The sequence below is a fragment of the Moschus berezovskii genome, chromosome X (genome assembly GCF_049115385.1).
Source record: "Moschus berezovskii isolate FMDL1 chromosome X, NW_MosBer_1.0, whole genome shotgun sequence".
Taxonomy (NCBI): Eukaryota; Metazoa; Chordata; class Mammalia; order Artiodactyla; family Moschidae; genus Moschus; species Moschus berezovskii.
In genome coordinates, this window is record NC_142488.1 from 122,557,590 (window position 1) to 122,579,260 (window position 21,671).

Below are 21,671 nucleotides of genomic sequence, written 5' to 3' on the forward strand. Positions count from 1 at the left end.
TACCATCACTCTTAACCCCCTTCCATTCTCTCATATCCACAGTTTCACTGTTTTCCACAAGTTTTACTTTTTTAGATTCTACTATAAGTGATACCATACCATAGCTGTCTTTCTCTCTCTGGCTTAATCTCACTTAGCATAATGTGCTCAAAGCCATCCATGCTGTCACAAATGGAAAATAACTTCCTCTACCGTGGTTGAATAATGTTCCATTGTATATACATACCACATATTTTTTATCTATTCATTTGCTGATGAACATTTGGTTTCTTTTGACAAAGTATTTCAAAACAAATCCAGGACATTATGTTATTTTATTCATGACCACTGCATTATGTATCACTTAATGATAAGGATATGCCACATTCCAATGAATAGTGATTCCCTGGCCAATTAAAAGAAATCACCTAATATCATTTAAGTCCCAAGTTTATATTCAAATTTCTCTTATTTGTTTTGTCCAAATGAAGATCCAAATAACACCCACATAGTTACTTTGCTTTTTGCCTCTCTTTCATTCATTCAGTCATTTGCTCCTGATACCCCTTTTTATTGATTTGGTTTTAGAATGAGTTTTTTTTTTTCCTTCCAATTAAAAATGAATAAAAATTTTTAAAAAAGAATGAGATTTTTATTCTTAAAGAATCTCCCACATTCTGAGTTTGACCAGTTACTTCTTGAGGCCATCATGTTATTTGTTCCTCTATTTCATGTTATCATAGAAGCTGGGAATTAGAGATAATGTGTATGTAAAATAGTGCAAAACATAAAGGAGGAGCAAGAGTCTGTGAGAATTCTATTGCCTCATTGAGAGTGAGAAATATATCTTCTTATCCAAAAAAAAAAAAAAGCCATGACCAACCTAGACAGCATATTAAAAGCAGAGACATTACTTTGCTGACAAAGGTCCCTCTAGTCAAAGTTGTGGTTTTTCCAGTAGTCATATATGAATGTGAGAGTTGGACCATAAAGAAAACTGAGTGCCAAAGGATTGATGCTCCAGTATTCTTGCCTAGAGAAATCCCATGAACAGAGGAGCCTGGTGGGTTACAGTCCATAGGGTCGCGAAAGAGTTGGGACATGACTGGAGGGACTGAGCACAGCACAGCACATTCTGTATTTGGGACGGAATAAGAATATCCCTTCCTATCTTTGGCACAAACAATTTCAACTTCTAGAGAATTTTCTGATTGTCTGGTATCCCAAAATTGATAAAAACAAACAACAAAGCTACTCAAAAGGCTGAAGGCCCAGCACACAATTTAGGAGGGTGAAGTCAATTCTTAGTTCACATATAATGCTTGTAGAAAAAATGACTACTCTGTGTAATTATCATAAGTTTGTAAACTTATCAAAACCTCAGTAACTATACAGTCAACCCTCTATCTGAGGAAGGTTGATTTCAGGAGCCCTGTGGAGACCGAAATCCACCTTTATATAAAATGGTCTAGTACAGTTGCTGCTGCTGCTGCTGCTAAGTCGCTTCAGTCATGTCCGACTCTGTGCGACCCCATAGATGGCAGCCCACCAGGCTCCCCCATCCCTGGGATTCTCCAGGCAAGAACACTGGAGTGGGTTGCCATTTCTTTCTCCAATGCGTGAAAGTGAAAAGTGAAAGTGAGGTCACTCAGTCATATCCGACTGAGTGACCCCATGGACTGCAGCTAGTACAGTTAGCCCTCTGTAATTGTGAATGCAGAACCTACAGATACGGAGGGATACAGAGGGACTGTTGCTTATTTTCCCTCTTCTTGACTGTTACCTATTCATATGCCCAACTTTCAGCCTCTTCTCTTCCTATTGCTCACACTCATTGATTCAGTCCACTGTTTAATTTCCACTCTAAAGTCATACTGATGGCATTCATGTGCTTACAACGCAGAGCACTGTGCTTGGACCTTGGCAAGAGTTCAATATAGGCTTGTGGAATAAACTTCCAAATCTACTTTGTTAGCCCTGATTCTCTCCCAAGCTCCAAATCTACATTTTAGGGAGCTGATATAGGGCGGTGGCCAATGCGGTGAGCTATAAAATAAGACTGTGCTGTGTGTGCTAAGGTTGTGTCCAACTCTTTACAACCCTATAGACAGTAGCCCACCAGGCTTCTTTGTCCATGGGACTGTCCCAGCACGAATACTGGAGTGGGTTACCATGGTCTTCCAGGGGATCTTCCCAACCCAGGGATCAAACCCAGCTCTCCTGCATTGCAGGCAGATTCTTTACCAGACTCTGAGCCACCAAGGAAGCCAAAGAATACTGGAATAGGTAGCCTATCCCTTCTCCAAGGTATCTTCCCGACTTCGGAATCGAACCGGGTTTTCCTGAATTGCAGGTGGTTTCTTGACCCTCTGAACTACCAGGGAAGATGATGGCAAAAGAAGCTTTGTAAAGCTATTGTAAGTTTTAAGTAATATAATGCATGTCAAGGGCTTAGCAAAGTGCTCAACACATAGTAATCCCTCTATGAATAACACCTTTGTTCAACTGCTTGGTAGGTATTGCCTCACTGATGTCTCCCAAACACCTTAAATCTGTCCAAAACTTCCTCTATTACCTTAAACTCAAAAACTGTTTCTTCTTCTCTGTGCCCTACTTCAGTTAAATAAATACCCACGGTGTCAGCCACTGAGGCTAGTAATTGATTTCTGAGTCATTTTCCACTTTCTTCTAAATCCTTGAGTCTAATGAATTGCTAACCTTTGTCCAAAAAATTGTTTTCATTAAATCTTAAAACTGAACTGTGTCCTGCTTCTTTTCATATAGTCATCAACCTAGTTGGGGTTCTCATCATCCTTCACCTGGACCACACTGATAGGCCTCTAACTGGGATATTGTATTTGGATTGCCTTGTAGCTTGCTAGCCCGTAATAGTTTCCCTTTACCTGTAATACATTCATCAGACTGTTGCCAATAATGTTCCTACTTAATATGAACAGTTTTAAATGACTCAAACTTTCACTGATTCCTTCTTGCCTAAAGAATCAAGTGCGGGTTTCTGAACACTCAGATTTTGACTCAACCCGCACTTTCATTTTCCTCTCTCACTGGGCGGGCTTCTCAGGTGCAGGAAGACAACTGTTTCCCTGTACCTGGCACATTTTCTCACAGTTCTGGTAGTCTAGTATTCTGGTATTCTTTAGTTGTAGAATACACTGTTTCAGTTTCTGAATTTTGTACCAATTCTTCAACCTGGTTTTCTTAATAAACTTCTTTTGAATTAAGAGCTCCCTCTCCAGTGCTGTGTGTTTGTTAATATGATTTCCAACCCACTTGTTTTGATCTAAGAGAGAAGCTGTTTACATTAAGGAAGCGTGTCATCACTGATATCTGTGGTTGACTATAAGCACTGAATTGCTCAGCTTTAGCACTGCTGGGAGTTTATCGATAAGAACACATGGAGGAGGGACTATGGCTGGGGACATTTAAGCTTTAAATACCAAGGCCTTCCCTGATAGTTCAGTTGGTAAAGAATCTGCCTGCAATGCAGGAGACCCCGGTTTGATTCCTGGGTAGGGAAGTTCCCCCCCACCCCCCGCCGGTGAAGGGATAGGCCACCCACTCAAGTATTCTTGGGCTTCCCTTGTGGCTCAGCTGGTAAAGAATCTGCCTGCAATGTGGGAGACTTGGGTTCGATCCCTGGGTTGGGAAGATCCCCTGGAGAAGGGAAAAACTACCCACTCCAGTATTCTGGCCTGGAGAATTCCCTGGACCATATAGTCTATGGGGCCACAAAAGTCATTTCACTTTCACAAAGAGGTGTGAACAGTAACTTGAGGGTGTTCATTCTGGGCAAGGCGACTCTTTGCTGATCTAAATAGTTCTATGAAAACCTTGAGGAGATGGGGGAAGGGAAGGACTCTTTGCTTGGAGTGGTGAAAACCCTGCAGCAACACCCTAGAAAGAGATCATCTTGCCAGCTACCATGGCAAATTCCCTCCCAGCTGTGGGGGGCGGGGGCGGGGTGTGTGTGTGTGCAGCTGAATGTCAGTCCTTGGTTGCCTTAGCCTACTTGTAGAAAATCCAACTTATAGAAGAAAGATGCAGCTCAACTAAATATGGACTTTATTCCTTTCATCTCCCTGTTGCCTGGAACCATAGTGTGATTAATCTAATATTGGTTTGGAGTATATAATTTCTTCACAGGCTTATTAAGAGACTTTTTTTGGTCTATATTCTATTGGCTTGTGAAATTATTATAATCCCCACAGTGAACCTGTGTTAGATAAATTATTGGCAAAGATAATTCAGTCCCTGACTATAATTTACACTCAAATATGCAAGTTTCTGTGATATTCTTTAAAACTAGCTTAAAACACCTATTTGTCTATGTTTAATAATTATTTGTGTATGTCTGTCTCTTCTAATAGATTAAGTTAATTGAAGACTTTACTTACCTTGATATAAATCATAGGGCTGATAGGTTAAAAGATGAATGAATAAATGTATGAATGTATTCTAGTATATAAATTAAATTATGAATAATGGAAGTTTGAAATGCTCTGTAAAATATGTGACAGAAAATACATTTTTCAAAATCATGCAAAATGAAACCCAAAAGTTGTTAGTTAGCATTGACCCATTTATAATCTAAATAAATTTTTTAATCTAAATAAATTTATTGAGTCAAAAATATAAAGACCAGAGTTCAAATGAGTTTGAATTAAGTGTGTGGGATAAAAGTGTGCTCATTTTGTGTGGGATAATTCACATATTCCTATTACAGTGGTAGGAATCATGTAAAATGTCCTGTTGCCTACAAGAGAATTATTTCAAGTTCTCATATCTCTTGACTTTGAGCATTCGCTGTCTTCTGACTGCTCCTATTTCAGTCCTGTTCCATTTCTGGCAGTTTCTTCCTCTCTGTATAAGCCCTAAAGTCCACAGCTCAAGTGATGGCCCACTTGACACTTTGACTTGTCTTTTTCCTTTAGATCTATCCCCTTGCCTCCACACAGTGCAGCCATAATGACAACCAAATTGTGTCTAAACCAAATTTTCAGAGACCAAACTCTCTCCATGAACTTGGTACCTTGTCTTCCTGAAGACTGATGGATTAGAAAAAGAACCAGAGCACTACAAATCATAACATTTCAATCACCTTTTTAAAAATTGTGGTAAAAAACTCAAAATATAAATTTTGTCCTTTAACCATTTTTAAATGTACAATTCACCAGTGTTAAGTATATTCACACTGCTGTGCAATATATCTCCAGAATTTTTACCTTGCAAAATTGAAACTCTATATTCATTGAACAATGCCCCATTTGTCCCTTCTCCCAGCCCATAGTAACCACCATTCTACTTTCTGTTCCTATGAATATGGCTACTTTAAAAACTCCATATAAGTGGAATCATCATACAGTATTTGCTTTTTTTGGACTGGTTTATTTCATTTAGCATATTGTCCTCAAGTTTTATCCATGTTGCAGCATGCGACAGGATTTCCTTCCTTTTTAAAGGCTGAGTAATAGTCCATTATGTAATATATCACATTTTGTTTTATCCATTCATCCACTAATGGACATTTGGGTGGCTTCCTCTCCTTGGCTATTGTGAATAATGCTGCTGTGAACATAGGTGTGCAAATATCTTGTTGAGACCCTGCTTTCAGTTGTTTGGATTATACCCAGAAGTGGGATTGCTGAATCATTTGGTAGCTCTGATTTTCATTTTTTGAAGATTCAGTCACGTTTTTAGAAAGAAAGATAATGCTTTTCAAGAACTTAAAAACCATTTAGTTTTGCTTTCTGACTCCATTATTACAAGTAAAAAATCAGTTCAGTTCAGTCGCTCAGTCGTGTCCAGCTCCTTGCGACCCCATGGACCATAGCATGCCAGGCTTCCCTGTCCATCACCAACTCCTGGAGCCTACTCAAACTCATGTTCACTGCATATAGCCTCAATTTAAAGGGAAGAGTGTACTTAAAAATGACTAGTATTTTGAAAAAATACATTTTCCCATCTCATCTGCAGGTATTCTGTGCGGACTGAACAATCTTAAGAGAACAAAGGAAGAAAACTGTGTTTCTTGTCCATAAATCAGCAATAGATCAGAACTGCTGTCATAAAAAAACCAGATTATCTCTTAATAACAATATACACACTCTGTACCCTCTACTTGCAGAAACTGATATATTTGTGAGTGTTTTCAGTTTTATTCAGGAAAGTTAGAGAGTGGATCTTGCAATGTGCTGGAACTAGTTGACACTAGTTTTTGAGAGTATACCACTTCACAATGGCCAGGAACTGATTGTATATTTAGTGACGTGATGTTGGTGGGTTGAAATTGACCAAAGTAAAAGTATTTATATTGGCAAACATTACAAATCAGGGCCTTCATATATATATATATAGAGAAAGAGAGCCAGTTGGCAACTATTTACCTGCATACCAATGAGTAAGTACTAAGTAACTTTCAGTTCACTGTCTCAGAGATAAGTAAAAAGATTTTTAAAAGATTCTTATGCAAAAAAGAGATTTTTATGAAAAATAGATATGAGTAAAAAAAGAACCTTGATTAAAATTGCATTAAATGAAACAAATGACCTGAAAGAGAGTGAAGTTAGTTTCCTTATTATAAATGGAAGTTTCCATTTGGTTGCTTTTTCGAAACAAATAAAATAGAAAATATTTAATTTACAGTACTTAAGAAATATATAACAAAACTTTAAAAGGCCATTTTTTTCCATAAAACTTGATCAAATATTTGATCTGATAGTATAAACTTATACATATAAAAATTGACTTAGACATCCAAAAATCAACTACTGCAACAAAAGTAAGTTTATAGACACATTTTTAGGTTGCTCACTCTTGTTAAAGTTCCCTTTGGAGCATACAGTCATTCTTTTGGTATGACTGACTTATATTCTGAGATAATTATAACTTTATGGTTCTGTCACGAATGAGGGGCCTGTTGGGGCTGGTATCTTGGAATTTTTTAAGCTGGAATGCCGCATTTATAAAGATTACAGTTCCAGCATTTTACATTGACAAACGGAATTTGATTTTACAGAAGCCTTCCTTTTTTTTAGGGTGGGATCAATTTGGTGAGTCTTATAAGTCATTTAGACAGTAGGCAAGTATGAATTCAGAAGGTACTGCAGACAAGATTTTGTGTTGTTTAGTAATATAAATTGGTGTATTTAAAAACAGATTATAGGTGCTAAAGCGTCTGCCTGCAGTGCGGGAGACTTGGGTTTGATCCCTGGGTTGGGAAGGTCCCCTGGAGAAAGGAAACGACAACCCACTCCAGTACTCTCGCCTGGAAGATTCCATGGACTGAGGAGCCTGGTAGGCTACAGTCCATGGGGTCGCAAAGAGTCGGACACGACTGAGAGATTTCACTTTCACTTTATCAGACCACCTGCTCAACAGGTCGCCTTGGTACTCTTGGAAGCAGGGAGAAAGACATCAGTTCTGAATCCCTGTGCTGCGTCTAGCTCGCAATTTGAATTAGATGCTTACCACCTTCGTTGACCCTCGATTTTGTCATCTGCAAAATGGGGAGTCGTCTGACTCCTTAGCGAAGGGTTGGGGAAGATTCTCAGTGGAAGGCATCTGAAGTTCCCACGTTTTAAAAGATCTCTCGGCATGAAGGAGGTGAAGAGCGAACGGGAGCGGGGGAGCCGGCGAAGGCACCGGGAGGGACATGGTGGGGATGGCGCCGGCGGTAGTGGTGAAGCAGGAGCGACTCAGCCCGGAGTCCGCGCCTCTGGTCCACCACCATCCAGATTCCTCCAGCGGTAGCCCGTCCCCACCGGCCGGCGAGTCGGGCCGCCCAAGTCACCGCGGGAACCGAGCCCGAGGAGGTAGCCAGTCCCCAGCCAAAAAGAAAAACAAATCCTCAGGGAGAAGAAGCAAGTCTCCCCAGAGTAAGAGAAGACGAAGTCCTCACTACTGAGCAATCAAAGTAAAGCAGGAACGTGAGGACCATCCTCGGAGAGGCCGGGAGGATCGGCCACACCGAGAACCCTCAGGACAGGAACACAAGCGAGCTCGGAACAGTGACCGAGACAGGCACCGTGGCCATTCCCACCAGAGGAGAAGCTCAGGCGAGAGGCCTGACAGCGGGCAGCCTCAGGGACGTGATCGAGATGCTCAGAACCTGCAGGCTCAGGAAGCAGAGCGGGAGTTCCACAATACCCGGCGCCGCGAGCACCGCCAGAAGAATGAAGTTAGCGCTGGCGGTAATGCGTCTCAGGACGCACTGCCTCGGCCTGGACCTGGAGGCAACAACAAAGACAAAGAGGTGCCTGTTAAAGAGAAGCCAAGCTTCGAACTTTCTGGGGCACTTCTTGAGGACACTAACACCTTTCGGGGTGTAGTTATTAAATACAGCGAGCCCCCAGAAGCACGTATCCCCAAAAAACGGTGGCGTCTCTACCCCTTTAAAAATGATTAAGTGCTTCCAGTGATGTACATCCACCGGCAGAGCGCTTATCTCCTGGGCCAGCAGGGCCGCATCGCAGACATTCCCATCGATCACCCCTCCTGTTCAAAGCAGCATGCTGTCTTTCAGTACCGACTTGTGGAGTATACCCGTGCTGATGGGACAGTTGGCCGCAGGGTGAAGCCCTACATCATTGACCTTGGCTCAGGCAACGGAACATTCCTGAACAACAAGCGAATTGAGCCACAGAGATACTATGAACTGAAGGAAAAGGATGTCCTTAAGTTTGGGTTCAGCAGTAGAGAGTATGTTCTGCTCCACGAGTCCTCTGACACCTCTGAAGTAGACAGGAAAGAAGACGAGGATGACAAGGAAGAGGAGGAGGTGTCTGACAGCTAGCAAACTGAAAGCAACCCAGACTCTAGAGAGACCTTTTCTTTCGGCAGAGGCTTTGGGACTGACTCACGGGGCACCACTGTGCTCTCTGTAATGCCTCTTACTGCCTTAAGTCTTTCTTCTGTTGCTGACCAGCTTATGTTTCAGTGTAAAAAAAAATGACTCACGTTTGGTTGAACTTCTTTCTGTGACACGTTGGCCACATGCCTGTGGGCATTTATTTTCCGAACAGTCTCACCGACACATCGTGTTTTAGTAGAAGCATCATGGCCTGAGTTGGTGCTTTCAGAACTGCTGCCGAGGAAACTATAAACCCTTGGTTAAGGGGGAATTGTGGCTTGTTTTCTTTGTTCAGTTACTTTATTTATATAGTTGTTAAGCTTTGTGGCCCGGGTTTGTTTTTATCTCAGGGGCAAACCCCTGAACAGAGAATCTTACTAAGCTTTGGTTATCACCAAAATAGCCTCCAGAGTATACCAAAGCTTTGACCTGGTTGAGCTCTTGAGTCACAGAAATTGATTTTGCACTTGGTTGGTTTGGGTGGGTGGGTGGGATTTACCACATGACCTCATTATTGACTGTTGGACTCAAACAGATATTTTATGGAGCCTGCTTCAGCTCATGACTGTACAGGAGGACCATGGCCACTGCCAGCAGGTGCTGACTGCATGTCACAGGAGGCCGAAATGGGTCATGGATCTGTTTCCTGGGAGAGAACTCTGATTTCTCCACTGAACATGTACAGAACAATTTTGATCATCATATCTGTTCTTGAACTTCACATTTTTATTTAGAGATTATCTCCATTCTTTCTTCTTTGAGAGAAACAGTCATTTATGTAGCAGGGTCTTTGCTTTATCCTAACAACATATACATGTCAAAAGACGGTTATGTAGTTTACATGTTTCATCTTTTTAAAACAACATTCAGAGAGGTTGTATTTACCTTCCCAAGGCTGAAAAGTATGGGAATTGCCCAGTTTTCTAATTTTCCACCAGAGGACTATGTGTAAGTAGAAAAGTCACAACTGCTTACATCTGTTGTGTGTATGTATATATGTACATATTTTAAAAATTGTGTGTGAAAGAGCCGCATACTGATTTTCCTATGAGAATGTTTTGTGACGTAAATGTAACACAATATTATAGGTAAAGGCCTCCCTGCATTTGAGGAGCAGGTTTTCATTTATATGTATTTTTGGAATAAAAAATAATAAAATTTGTAAATATAAAAAAAAATAAAAATAGATTATACCTCGGCAGAGTCACACATAGACAAAATGCGTCCTATGCCTGAGATCATTGTTGAGTTTGAAAGATGTCCATAAATATTCTGAACAGTTTTCAGCAAATTGGGGAGCATAAGAGGTCTGATCTTACCTTGACTTGTCACTAAAGGAAAACCTGTGGCTAGAAATTAGACTGCATTGATCCCAGGTAACCTGGCCTGAACAAGACCATCACAATAGACAGCACTGGACTATAGAACTGGACTATAGGAGCCCTTTGTGGTGTAATTTAGATTGAGAATAGGCCAAACATTGGCCAAATGCTGTGTATTGTGAGTGGTCTTGTTTAGGCCATAGCATCCAGAGTCCATTCCGTGGAGATGGGCATGGGGCTCCCTCTAAGAAAAATGAAAGTATTAACTCCATCATCCAGAGGCAGAAAAGGAGTTGTTTTCAGGGGGAAAGAATTCCTTCTTTTTCTGTGGCGAAATGTTCTGGGTTCTGGGGTCGTGGTGATGTGGCATGCCAGTGCTCCCCACCTCAAGGCTGAACTGGGCTGCTTGAACCGGGCTGGTGGTCAGTGAGCAGCCATGTCTGGGAGTGAATATAAGCCGTTTTCTTCATGGGGGTCTTCCCTAAGCCACTAGCAAGGTCTTTAAAACACTCAGCTCCCTGAAATATGTGCTGTGAGAAACTCAACAGAGCAGCGACTTGTCCCACAACTTGGAATTGGAGGATGAGTGACCATCCACTGTGGAGGAACGACAGCTGCTCTTGGAAGATCAGGCACGTCTCTGCCTTATCAACAGCACCAGAGGCTTGGGGACAATAGAAGTCCAGGCAAGCCACGAAGCAGCATGTTCCAGAGCACAGGTGAGCAGGTCCCACTCTCAATGCTCAGGAATACTTAATGGAAACACTTAAAAAATATACTTCTGTATTTAGTTTTTATTTTGGCTGTGCTGGGTCTTTCTTGCCATGCTCTGGCTTCCCTAGCTGCCTGGCAACAGGCCTCTCTTGTTGACGCCCACAGGCTCTAGAGTGTGGGCTCAATAGTTGGGATCTGTAGCATGTGGGATGTTCCCAGACCAGGGATTGAACCCGTGTCCCCTGAATTAGAAGGCAGATTCTTTTTTTTTTTTCTGGGTGAAATTCAGGTTTTATTGCTTATTACATCATTCCATACAATTTTACGTAAACAGACTTTGAGAAAATATACTGGGATGATGGCAACCTTGATGAGGATGTTCAAGTATTTTAAAAAGGTAGTAAGAGGCACCACTGCCATCATCGCCCCCCTCCCCCCCGGCCCCCAGAATTTGTACATTTCATATAAAAAGAGTAAAAATAGTTCATTGGCATTTAACTAGCATTATTCTTTGTAATCTATGAACCACGACACACCTGAATAATTTCAGAATCTTCTGCATAGAACAAAGCATTTTTTCCTACTAGCAGATGTAGCAGTTTCAGTTTCTAAAAAAAAAAAAAAAACAAAGCAAATTGGCGCAACAAAAACGCACACAACATGAAAACAAAAGTTAGTGTATTCCAGTGATCCTGAATTTTGATGTCTCTATTGGATTAATCCAAGCAATAAAAATGTGATTCAGCATTTAAGAATGAGACTGAGCTTCTTCACTGTAGTTATACTTACGTTAGAATTCAAGTGATTTAACTGACGCCTATGTGAACCTAGCAAAAACCATGGCTACAACAATCTGCTCTTTTACTAAGGAAACGTCTTTAAAAGTTGACTATTCGTTAGAAACTCAGACCCAAGCTGAGAAACATACAAAACAATTGTTTTATAAAAAATCCACGTCAGTACCAGAAAAGAGTAATGAAAGATTTTGAACCCCCTTTACTTACTAAAGGATGCTCTTCCCTCGTCTCAGATTCCAAGGGTTATTCATCGTCTTTAGAGCCAGTTTTGCTCAAATGCTTCACCACATCAACCCAGTTCCATCCTTGAGGAAGTTCTCCTTCGTGATCAGTTTTATCTGCCGGTTTACGTTTCTGGGCTTTTGAAAGTTGTTCCTTTTTATCTTTTTTCTTACTTGATGGAACTGTGTTAGGAGTTTCAACTGAGATGATATTGCTTATGGATGTAGCAGAATGAACGGGATGATCGTTCTCCATGAACTGCTCCTTTTTGTCCCTGGCGTATTCAAACAACGTGTAGGTCATGGCCGTCCCGAGGTGGACTTCCACTGCTTTCTGTAATTTGGCTAATATGCTCTGTTTTACATCTGATGATATGGTATTGTTAAAAAAGGCACTCATGGATATGATGGGAGGTGTCTGAGGATAGGTTTCTGTCCAGGAAATCTCTATGAGGAAGGCTTTGGGATCCCTTTTTTCACCCTGTATTGAAATGAAACTGGATTTAATTCCCGGAAACTTTCATCTCCTTCATAAATAGAGCGTATGCCTCCAGTTCCATCTCCTGGTCTTCGTTGGCACCCATCGCCCCGGTTACGGGGCACACGGCATTTCGCGACAATGAAAAGGGACCCGAGGCCGGGCCGCTTGCTCTCCAGCGCCCTGGGCTGCTGAGACGCAGCTTCACGTGGCAGAAGAGTCGCGGGCCCCCGATGCCCGGGCTGAGCAGAACAGTCGGGCCACGGGCTGGGGACCGGGAGGCCGCGGCCAGCCGGCAGATTCTTAACCGCTGGACCACTTTGGAAGTTCCACTGATAACTCTTTGAGTGGGCTGAACCCCAGAAAATAAGGATGGGTAAGTAATTATGCCTTGGTTTTATGGGTGAGCAAAGAAGGGTAATTTTATTAATATTTTGTAGGCATTAGCTATTGAGGAAGGTGACACAGTTATATTATTGAGTATATAACTTTGTCTTAAGGTCCTCAATTTTACCCTATGACTTATGGGGCTTAGATTTACCAAAGTAATATATAAAATACTATTTTCTATAGAGAGTTATTGTCAGGGACTAATTTAGCTACCAAAAAAAAAAAAAAATAGTCTGGCTTTCTGCTGTGACCAACAGTTAGGTATTTGCTTGTAAAAGTTTCCCTTTTTATGGACAAAAGCAAGAATCTGCTTTGATGTGTTAAAAGTTCTCTTTGTCACACCTGTATTTGACTACAAGTCATTATGCTGCTGTGGGACCTGACTTACTTGCATTTATGTTGAAGGTCTGCTAAGCAAAACAACTGCATACTGTTAGGGGAAGCACACTGAGGAAACCTCCCACCCTGGCCAGGCACCATAGTCACCATTTGCATGAGTTGTTTTATGACAGGAGGTCCTGGTAAGGAACACAGAACTAATAAGCCCCCACCAACAGGGAGAGTTCAGGAAAGGTCAAAAGTGACACCATGTGTCTAACCACCTCCCAGAATCCTTCTTACTGGCATCCATCTTGGCTGAACAAGGCATGCACCACCAGGAAGGACTCTTGAGTCAGAATGATTGGCTAAAGACAACCCAGAAACTAATCCCATCATCATAAACCTGAGTCTGAGAGACACTTGGCAGAGCAGTTCTCCTGGGTTCCCTTACCCTACTGCTCTCTGCCCGGGTGCCCCTTCCCAATAAAATCTCTTGCTTTGTCAGCACATGTATCTCCTCGGACAATTCATTTCTGAGTGTTAGACAAGAGCCCACTTTCAGGCCCTGGAAGGGGTTCCCCTTCTTGCAACAATACCATATTCTTGATATTGAAACAATAGATGTAGAGACAGATAGGAAAGATGCTTTTTCTGCTTCTGATATAGTAATGCAGAAGAGAAAATTGGTTTTCTTTAATGTAGCACCAAATGCTGTATAATAAAGCATTATCAAATTAAACACTGACACTAGTTGGATGACTTCTTACTGAGTTATAAATTGCTATTTAACCATGGATAATCATAACTTTCATAAAATCTAAAGTATTTATAACCTGTCAATTTTTATTAAAAACATTTATAAATATTTACAATGTTTCTTTGATAAAACTGGCTCATGGGAAATGGCACATCCTCCTTAAAACTGCTTTTTGTTTAATTTGACTATTTGGCTTTTACTTTATCAATATGTGAGTCACTGACTAAGGTGAACTGACAGCTATGGGGCCAGAAATAAATTATTACTGTTTCCTACACATAACCCTCAGCTTGAATTATTAAAATAAAGCTAAAATCATCATAACAACATTAAAAATGAAATAATGTAATTTTCACTTTTATTTTTGACTCTCGCTGTATTGTCTGGAAAGAAATGGTCTTTAAACAGTTGAAAACTATAGTCTAGGCAAACAAAGATGAAAGGTCACTTTCCTGTCCCCCAGGCAACAGTGCAGGCAGTTTCAGGCATCCTACTTGTCTGCTTCTTCCTCCCAATACCATGGCTAAAATGAACCATAGGTGAGCTTTTCCACTACGAATGTAGTGGAAAAACAGCTCCCAAAGGCAGGACACTGCATTAGCATATTTTAATGTCTGCTTTCATTCACAAACAGTTTAAGAGAAAGCAAAGCAAGATGCATCAGAGATCCCACAAGCTAAGTGATTGCCATCTCAATAAAGAAAATAATAGATGTCAATCAGGTGCAAAGGTCTCCATGACAACAGTGAATTAGATCCCCACCAACACCGTTAGTGCAACACAAAAGATCCATCCCACTAGCCTGTCTAGCAAATCCCACCTTTATCATCTTCATTTCTTTGCCCTGAATTTGTATATTAATCCTCAGTTACCTATATCTTACTATCTAAACATCCTGGAAAATGACAAAATAATTTAAAAACTGAATTTAGGGCACTGTTTCCTTGGTATTCACAGGGGAGAGATAGATTCGGGATTGTGTAAAGTTCATATTTAAAGACAATTTAGTTTTATTTCAAAGATGGACATTTCTTTAACAAACATGAGTTTATTCAAATTGTTCCATTTTTTGAAATAAGGTTGCAATTCAACAGAAGTAAAAAACGTGGTAAAACCAAACCAAGAAAAGACTTACGGAAGAGAGAATGTTTGGATGCTGATTTAAAGTTAACTTTTATATACTGATGTCCACCCACACCCACATCTAGCATCTTGAGATACATTTCTGGATATTCTTTTTAGCCAAAATTTTCTATTTTATCCAAGACTTTCACAGTCATAAATTCAGCAAAATATTTTAAACATATTTTAATGAATTATGTACCAAGTGGATTCTGGGTTCATGTCTTATAACCAGATGATCTGAGGTCTTACCTTATATAAGGCCAGCTTCTTCTTTTTTTTCCTAACACTATTATTTTTAAAATAATTTTATTTATTTTTGGCTGTGCTGAGTCTTTGCTGCTAAACAGGCTTTTCTCTAGTTGCAGTGCATGGGCCTCTTATTGTGGTGGCTTCTCTCGTTGGGGAGCACAGGCTCTAGAATGTGCAGGCTTCAGTAGTTGCGGCGTATGGGCTCAGTGGTTGTGGCTCCTGGGCTCTAGAGCACAGGCTCAGTAGCTGTGGCACACAGGCTTAGCTGTTCCATGGCATGTGGGGTCTCCCTAGACCAGAGATTGAACCTGTATCCCCTGCATTGGCAGGCAGATTCTTTACCACTGAGCCACCAGGGAAGCCCGAGGCAAGATATTTTAAACAGAAATAACATACATGCTCCAATGAAATTAGGTTGCTGTGAGAATTAATAGAATGATGCTATAAAATTATTTTTTAAATTCTGTAGCAGTATACAAATATAAATTGTTAGGGTGATATTTGATGTTGTTCAAAGGAAACAATGGAGAAGGAAATGGCAACCCACTCCAGTATTTTTGCCTGGAGAATCCCATGGACAGAGGAACCTGCCAGGCTACAGTCCATGGGGTCACAAAGAGTTGGACAAGACTGAGTGACTAACAACAACAAAAGGAAACAGTAATAGTGTTGAATTATAGAGACTTGTATTTACTATCATTAACTCAAATAAGAACTGAACAAAGTGACTTAAAAATTGGGTTTTTAGTATAAAATAAAACAAAATGACTTTTTAAAGTTGGCTTTTGAGTATAAAATGAGCTTAATATAAAAATATTTGAACAGTATATACTTTTATAAAGTAAAGGGTAGTTTTTATTCTACAAAATTCCAACCACTATACCATTGTCCTTTTAATATAATTGTTCATCCAGTCATAAATCATTTTCCTTTAGGTAGTGGTTGATTTTGGTTTGCAAGCCAGGTTCACAGGTGCCTGTGTTTTCTGTGTCAGTGCATGTTTGAGATTTCCTGTTGCCTGCAAAACAGGCGAATGCCCATTGTATGTAACTCCAGGGGGCATTTGTCACCTAGGATGAGGTGTGCATGGTGCCTCCAGAAACACAACTCACCTTGCAGTCTCTGAGACTGTGTCCTCTGGAGTTGTACAACTCAAGACCCTGCTTAGAAAGCTTTACAATTTCTGTGTCACATATTTCCTCTCTCCTAATTCTGAGAAAAGTCACTGATATGCCTTCTGTGATGGGTTTAATTTTGATCCCCCCCCAATTCATGTGTTGAAATCCAAACCCCCAGTACCTTAGACTGTGACTTTATTTGGAAATAGGGTTGTTTCAGGTGTAATTAATTAAAATGAGGTCATTCTGGACTAAGGTGGCCCCCTAATCTGATATGACTTGGTGTCCTTATAAAAGGGGGAACTTTGGATACATATCTGTACACATGGAGAGTACCATGTGGAGATGAAGGCAGAGATCAGAGTGATGCAACAGAAGCTAAATACGAAGGTTAATTTTATGTATCAAACTTTACTGAACTATGGGCTACCCAGATATTTGGTCAAACGTTATTCTGGGTGTGTCTGTGAGGGTGTATTTTGGATGAGATTAACATTTAAATTTGGTAGACTTAGTAATGCAGGTTGCCTTTCATAATGTGGGTGGCCATAATCTAATCAGTGGTTGGCTTGAATAGAACAAAACCATTGACCCTCATATGAGTAAGAGGGAATTCCTCCTAAAACAAAAAGAGAGAGATAGAACCCCTTCTGCCTGATTGAGCTGAGACATTGATCTTTTCTGACCTTCAGATTTGGACTGAACTATTTAAGCTTTAAACACCAAGAGGTGTGAACAGTATCTCCAGAGTGTTCGGTCTGGGCAAGGGAGCTCTTTGCGGATCTAAATAATTCTCTGAAGACTTTGTGTTGAGGGGTGGGTAGGAGTTGGGTATGGGTGAATGAAAGCTCCTGCCTGGACGAAATGGCTCTCTGCCTGCATTCAGCAGCCTAAGGAGATCGCTTTGGCTGCCAATATAGTGTCTTCCTTTCCTAGCAACGTGCCCTGTCCTCCAGCATGGCTTCTACCTTCCCTAGCAACGTGGTCTAGCAACATTTTGCCCTGGCAGCTGGGCATCTGCTTGTGGTTGACTAAGCCCACTCTCTGGAGGGCCTGCTGTAGAAAGGTGCAGCTCAACTAAATTTGGACTTTATTCATCTCCCTCTTGTCCAGAACCATAGTGTCATTACTCTAGTATTGATTTGAACTCTTATTTCTTTTTTTGCTTTCTTTTTTATTTTTGTTTATTTATTTTTTTGTCTTCTGAATGTTGAATTTTATTTATTTTTTTAATTTATTTATTTTAATTGTAGGCTAATTACTTATTTCTTTATTGGCTTTTTAAGAGACATTATCCTGTATGCTACTGGATTGTGAAATTACTCTATCTCCTGCAGTGAACCTGTGTTACATAAATTGTCAAAGACAATCTTAGTCTCTGAGCATAATATGCTGCCTAGAAACAAAACAAAACAATTATGTTTTCCCCAAGCATACATGTTCTCAACAAAAATGACAATGTTTTTCAAAGATGACTTTCATTTCAAAGGTACATATTTCAGAGACTAGTTTTACTGTCTTAATGAAAAATCAAAATCTGCAACAAAAATAAATATTTTGGTTCTTAATTACGTAACCATGTTTTTAAAAATGTATTCAATGGTTTTTCCATACTCTATCTTAATATTTTCATTTGATTAGTTCTATAAACTCTAAGGGTCTCCCCGTGGCTCAGTGGTAAATAATCTGTCTGCATGCAGGCGCCACAGGAGACACAGGTTCCATCCCTGGGTGGGCAAGATCCCCTGGAGGAGAAAGTGGCAACCCACTCCGGTATTCTTGCCTGGAGAATACAATGGACAGAGGAGCCTGGGGGGAAGGGCTACAGTCCATAGGTTTGCAAAGAGTCAGACACGACTGAAGTGACTTAGCAGTAGGCGCAGCGGCAGCATAAAATCCAAAGCTAATGTACTAAATCACAAATGATCAATATAAAGGTATACGGCTGAAATTTTGTTTAAAAATTATTATTTACTCTATATAATTTGTCAAAAACACCATACACATGTTAAGAGCACGTAAGTAGAGGTCTAAAAGTATATTTTTAAAATATATTTTAATGAATCAATGAATATATGTTGACTCAGTCAGTAAAAGACTGTGTGATCTGGAAAGTATTTAATCATATGGAAACATGGCCACAATATATTTCTGAATTTTAATTCTGGTTAATTCTTGAGCATGGATGCAATTATAGAAGTTTCCTTTTTTACATTTTTCACTGTTTAAAATTTCCATTGAAATAAAATTATTTTAAAACATAAGATATAATTGTCAAGCTATTAAATTCAAACTGTAAAAATATTTGTAAAATGTAATGTGTTAAGATGAAACTAGCCTGAGACACAAAGAGAGTGCCTGCCAAGCATATCTGCTTTGCTGAAATCTCATTGCTTGCATGAGTCCTATTATTAATAGGTAGACTGGCAAAGCAAATTTTGGTGAGAGGCTATAAAGGACTAGGGAAATTCTGAGGGTGTAAAGTGGCCTGGGAGAGGGTTGGGGGAACCTGTGAGAGAGAAGACACTGATACTGGGGCGATAAATCTAGCAGTAGTTAGATGAAATTTGGGAAACTAGAGGTTTATTTTTAGCAAGTTTAACTGAGTGATATGTGATATAATTTCTTCTTATCTTCACAAAACTTTAGCAAATATCTCTGTGTCTCTTCCAAGTTTAATTGAAAACTTATCTATGTTGTCATACATTGTCATACATTGCCACCTGTAAATTTACAAAGTACAGAAAGAATCTATCAAAGGCAATACAAAATGAGTTCTACAATTTAATATTCATGTGAATGACTGACTCTGAGGAATGACAATTTATTAAATAAATAGTTTCATTAAATACTTTTATTCATTTATTGAATAAAACTTAAATACTCAGTAGTCATGTGGATATTCTATGACCATATATTCAGCTATGCTGCTGCTGCTGCCTCACTTCAGTCGTGTCTGACTGTGCGACCCCATAGATGGCAGCCCACCAGGCTCCCCTGTCCCTGGGATTCTCCAGGCAAGAACACTGGAGTGGGTTGCCATTTCCTTCTCCAATGTGTGAAAGTGAAAAGTGAAAGTGAAATCGCTCATTCATGTCTGACTCGTAGCGACCCCATGGACTGCAGCCTACCAGGCTCCTCCGTCCATGGGATTTTCTAGGCAAGAGTACTGGAGTGGCTTCCCATTGCCTTCTCTGATATTAAGCTATCAGTTCAGTTCAGTTCATTCGCTCAGTTGTGTCTGACTCTCTGCGACCCCGTGAATTGCAGCACACCAGGCCTCCCTGTCCATCACCAACTCCCGGAGTTAACCCAAACCCATGTCCATTGAGTCAGTGATGACATCCAAGCATCTCATCCTCTGTCGTCCCCTTCTCCTCCTGCCCTCAATCTTTCCCAGCATCAGGGTCTTTTCAAATGAGTCAGCTCTTCGCATCAGGTGTCCAAAGTATTGGAGTTTCAGCTTCAACATCAGTCCTTCCAATGAACATCCAAGACTGATCTATTTTAGGATAGACTGGTTGAATCTCCTAGCAGTCCAAGGGACTCTCAAGAGTCTTCTCCAACACCACAGTTCAAAAGCATCAAAATTCTTCGGCGATCAGCTTTCTTCACAGTCCAACTCTCACATCCATACATGACCACAGGAAAAATCATAGCCTTGACTAGAAGGACCTTTGTTGGCAAAGTAATGTCTCTGCTTTTTAATATACTATCAAGCTAATTTGAATATAAATAGTAACATAGTATTTAAGAGCACTGATTTTAGGTGAAGCTCTGCTTGGGTTTGAAATCTATTTTTGCAAAATACGGGCTTCTCTCATAGCTCAGTTGGTAAAAAAAAATCTGCCTGCAATGCAGGAGACTACAGTTCAATTCCTGGGTCAGGAAGATCCCCTGGAGAAGGGATAGGCTACCCACTGCAGTAGTGTGTTTCATCTTAGGCAAATTGTTGAAGTTATTTGAATTATAACTTCTTTAGCTGAAAGACTAGCTAAGAATACCTACTCCACAGCATTACTGAAAGGAATATACAGTACCCATGAAGTGTTTGGCACAGGACCTGAGAAATCAATAAATCTTAATTATAATGTAAGCTTCCAACCCAGGAATTGAACCAGGTCTCCTGCATTGCAGGCGGATTCTTTACCAACTGAGCTATCAGGGAAGTTCTTTCAATGAGGGCAGGAATATTATATCTTTTGATCATTGTTGTGTGGCTGGCACACCAAATTGTCAAGAAATATGTGTTGAATGAAATGATGAGTTTGTTATTATCAGTAATTATTTCAATAATTAAGGTACCAACTTAACTATATCTGGAAAATATGTATACAGGGAATATAATGTATTGAGGGAGTTTCACACCTTTTGTCCCCCTGTGCTCTCTTTCTCCAGTTCCTGCCCTTCTCCATCCGGGCTGAGAGCCTCTCATTGTCATTTAAGGTCTCCATGGGGGAGTCAGGGTAGCAGGGTGAACGAGCTCTAAGTACTCCCTGGTCGGTGGATCATTAACTGTCCACTTTTAGGTCTTTGGGCTACAAAACTAACAGCTGGCCACTAAGGTTATATGTTAGCTTCCAGGCAGGACTAAGGCCAAATTAATCTCACCTTTCAGTGATAAGGTGGCTATGTTGGGCAAAGTGTTCCTTCACCTGAGCAAACCAATGGTAGATGCTGCCTGTGGAAAAAGTGGAAGATTGTTTATTCTGTTTGTCCACCCAGATAAATCCTATTCCCTTCTCTCCACTGCTCTGTGCCCTAGAAGGCTGACATCCATAGACTGCTGTTACCATGGTTTTCTTTCTCTCTGGCTAGCAGATACGTTGGCCAATGAGAGGCAGCATGAAGAAATTAAGGAAACAGTATGTCTCTCTGTGGCACTGTGTGAGGCGCTCTCCAATTAGCCTAGTCTCTGAGCCTCACCTGCATCCTGATCCTCTGTTAAAGCTGCATATAGCCTCCACAAACATCTCATGGTAAAAACTCCTTTAGGAGGATCCCAGCCATATCTCTGTGTATGTCTCTCTCTGTCTCTCTTTCTGCCAGCCTTTTTGAATTTAGTATTTTCTACCCTTTTCTACCTTTTTTTGAACTTCGTATTTGTGATTCTGACTTCTGGAGAAACAAATCAAGCCCTCCAAGCGGACATCTTGAGAGCTCATGCTCCCAGTACATAAGGGATATTTGCCTCTTTTAAACTCAGCACATCTCTGAACCTCTGTGAGGAGGGCCTCTCTGGGCTTGAAGCCCCCTAGACTCTTATGTGAGTCCATAGCCCGCCCCTCCATGGGTGAGAAGTCAGAGGTCACATAAGTGCATGTGATGCCC

General features: G+C 40.6%; 2 pseudogenes; one reads left to right on the forward strand and one right to left on the reverse strand.

Moving 5' to 3' along the window:
* Window positions 1-7,593: 7,593 nt before the first annotated feature.
* LOC129535120 (smad nuclear-interacting protein 1 pseudogene) lies at window positions 7,594-9,126 on the forward strand (annotated as a pseudogene).
* A 2,798-nt stretch (window positions 9,127-11,924) lies between these two features.
* LOC129535129 (RWD domain-containing protein 4 pseudogene) lies at window positions 11,925-12,431 on the reverse strand (annotated as a pseudogene).
* Window positions 12,432-21,671: the final 9,240 nt, after the last annotated feature.